Source organism: Trachinotus anak, unplaced genomic scaffold (assembly GCF_046630095.1).
Source record: "Trachinotus anak isolate AG129_WGS33_773 ecotype Australia unplaced genomic scaffold, CSIRO_AGI_Tana_v1 ptg000033l, whole genome shotgun sequence".
In the NCBI taxonomy this organism is placed as follows: Eukaryota; Metazoa; Chordata; class Actinopteri; order Carangiformes; family Carangidae; genus Trachinotus; species Trachinotus anak.
In genome coordinates this window covers 7411626-7415125 of record NW_027273884.1, presented here as the reverse complement: position 1 = coordinate 7415125, position 3500 = coordinate 7411626, and the positions used below count along the sequence as shown (strand labels likewise).

Genomic DNA, 3500 nt, shown 5'->3' with positions numbered 1-3500 from the left:
TACTGTGAACACTAACCAGGAAAGTAAGGAGCACAGTACATTTTCACTTTAGAGACACTACTGTTATCTAACATCGTTTATTCTTAGTTGAGTTTGAATGAGCTTTGAAGAGACTGAATTACATGTACAGAAGTTAAGAGATGCCAAAGTTTTCATAACATTTTTTATCAAAGATGGAAATTTGACATTTACATGTGGATGAGTCATAAAATCATAAATCATATATAAATCATAATCATACAAAGAGAGAGATCACTTAACCTTCTGAAAACAACTCTGTGAAAAACCTGACGTTCACTGAAACCTTTATCTCTGAGCCTCTGAAGCAGATAGAAACACGAAATAAAAACCATCGGAGAGCTTAAACCTTTGACTTTTCATGTAAACCATTGTCTTTTCCTTGGGATTTGGATATGGCTGGAAAAACAAGCATATTTGTCAACACTTTCAGTTCATTTATTTTTAACATTTATTGTCATTTATGTTGTTTTTTTTTATTTATGGATATTAGGATGAAGGCAACAAGGTTTAAAAAGGTTTAAGGTCTCAAATGGTTTTTAATTCCTGTTTGTATATATTTCAGAGGCTGAGAAATAAAGGTTTTAGTGACAGCCTCACATCAGATGAATCTTTACCTCTAGCTAGAGCTGATACTGGCTTGCTGATCCTCCTCCTCCGACATGTCTTTGACAATGACTTTCTTATTTTTAGATGTTCTGATAAATAAATAAGAGGGTGGGGTGTCCAGGTGGGTAAATCTAAGATGCTGACTTGACTTATGTTCCTGGTTCGACTCAACCAAAACATAACAAAACATAATTTCTCACAGCCCAGAATTGTAGGGGCTCAAACAGCTTTATTTATAAACAGGAGGCGCAGTCAGGAGTCAAACCAGGCAGGAAAGCTTCAGCTGTGACGGCACAACAGACAATCTGGCAGAGTGAAGGTGGAAATGGACTGAGATGTACTCAAAAGTCACTGAGGACTAGGTGAGTGAGCCAGTGGTTGGGGAGGAGTCCGATCAGGTGGCTGGAAGGCGGAAAGGCTGGGGTTACTGCAGGACAGGTGGAGGTGGGAGTGTCTGAAATGACAAGAGAGCTACAGTCCTTTCACACATGCTCTGCAGCCCTGACCTTTATCTGGACCCAACCTTTTCCAACTCATGACCCACTTGAAAATCGAGTGTTGGGGGGCCACATCCAACCCTACGGAGGTCAGATAATGCCCTCAGAGCCCTTTTTACTTCATTCAGGGCTGAACTGAAAGTTTAGCCTCCACAGTGATTAGCCTTAACAAGAGAAAATTTGATTGTAAAACATTTGAAAACATTTTTTCAGAATTACGTTTTTTCACCAACATTGTACTATTTTGCAAATGATTTGTTGGCCCACTTACTCACAGGCTGGAAATAACTGATTTTTACATTACCTGGTCTCACCATAACAGACAGGATCAGTTGGATCTGGACATTCGGACATTTGCCAGCGCCCTACTACAAAGTCTGTGTAATGTCCAGTTTACTGAAGAATTAACAGCAAGCCTGTGGGTGTGTTGATGACTTTTCTATCCTGGCTCCTGCACACTCAACCCAGGCACCCCCTCATCTGAACCAGCATCTCTGGGACTGTCCTGTAAAAAACAAGCCTACAGGTCGTCTGTCAGCAGGTTATTATGACCCATAGTTTTTGCTGCTAGGCGACATCTAGTGGTCGTAGTAACGATGACAGGAGCAAAGGGAAAAGTGCAGTGACGTAGTTTATAGAGCGACAAAGTCCACGTCAGGAGGAGGTTGGGGTGGATGGATGAATATGACACAGGAGAGCGGTGTTCGATTCCCATGTGACAGGAGCAGTTTATGTTGTTTCTATTATCCATGACCATTCATTGTTATTATTGTAACCATGACAACAAAGATCGCCAAATGTTGAGGAAGTACTTATTTTAACCCAAATCACTATCTTTACCTAAACCCAACCAAGCCATAACTGTTACTAAAGTAACCATGGCGATAAAGGTTCAGTAAGACACTGCTATGTATTCAGTATTTCAGGATCAGAGGGTTGATGTTTGTTCAGGTTGGAGAACTGGTTGGTGGATGATCAGAAAGAGCAACAGCTGGACCTGGTTCTCCTTGGCAAAAAAAATAAAAAAAATAAAAAAAATATTAAAAATTATACCAAGTTTATTAGACCAAATTCTTATGTGCAACATATTCTAGAACACCCAGGAGTCTGCCCGTCAACAGATATCTGATTCCCAGTCAGAGCACATGCCCTTCAGAATGTCTGTCCTGTTTAATTACATGCTGCTCCGAAGCAGCGATGTGCCTGCTGCCAATCCCGTCCTTCATCCAGCGGAGACAAATCCTCTGCCAGACAACTACTTGTAATTTTCTTTACAGTGAAAACAGTAAGCAGAGATTCAAAGAGCCAGGAAAAGCCAGCTGTCAGGCAGCATGCATTTAAGCCGGCATATTTGCATTTCTCCCATAATATAACACTTCTGTTAAGTGACACATGATTGATGATGGGGAGCGAGGTGGCTTTTCTAACCCCTGTAAGTGCTCTAAAAACAAATTAAAGCTTTCATCATTGTAACATGTCTATTACAAGATGTGGTAATAGCCCCTCGTTGTATCAAATTATTTGTGTGTCTAAATAATTTTGAAAAATTAAACTATTAATCATCCCGGAGAGCGTCTGACAAAAGATCACGGTGAGCTCCCATTGGAACGTGCTGGGCCCATTCACAATACACTTAGAGGTGTTTATGGCTTACTTTGTGAAATGGGTGTAATTGCTTAATTGCTCATCTGTTGGTGGCTCTGGTGTTTTCGGAGTAAAAGTTACCGTCTGACTTGAGTTTCAGTGGAATTATCCAAAGTAAAACCAAATGTTCGCTTTGAGGTTTTCGTCACTAATTTGAAAATGTGAACATGTTTGTAGGATTTTTTTTTTCTTCCAGGGTATCGCTCACGCTCGTCAAATAAATTGTCAAACCAAATGGAACAATGCATCAAAGAAAAGTAAAGAAATTCACAATTGAATTTCCTGAGCCTCGTTTAGTAACTCGCAAGATCGATTTCCCGAACATGATTTATCCCAGCAACAGAGTGTTGTGGTACAGTAAGTCATAGCTGCAGCCCGGAGAAGAGAGGGAAAAAAAAGGAGAGAAAGTTCACACATGGTGGTAAGTGGAGGTGTCAGCTCTTCATGCTCCGGCAGTTCTCCGAGACGTCCGCGGGCAGAGCAATCGGCGCGCCGCCTGTCCTACACTCTTTGTTATTAAGCAGGTCCAAGCAAAACACAAAGGGATACTGTGTTTTTTATATGAGTAATGCATTAACCTGCTGAGGAAAAGTTCATGTTAAACGTATGGGCTCGGACAGCACAAGATTTATGACGATGGCTACAGAAATTATGCTTTTCTTCCCCCCAAAGGCACTTTAATTGTGTAATTATTGCCAGCTGCTTTTCATTTGCGGTCGCCGTTAATTAGAG

General features: G+C 40.9%; 1 long non-coding RNA gene across 1 annotated transcript; it reads right to left on the bottom strand.

Annotated features, from left to right (window-relative positions):
• Positions 1–882: 882 nt before the first annotated feature.
• LOC139614044 (uncharacterized) lies at positions 883–2334 on the bottom strand. The gene is made up of 3 exons (XR_011686884.1): positions 2303–2334; positions 1429–1629; positions 883–1081 (listed from the first exon to the last, which is right to left on the bottom strand). It is a non-coding gene; the product is annotated as an uncharacterized lncRNA (long non-coding RNA).
• Positions 2335–3500: the final 1166 nt, after the last annotated feature.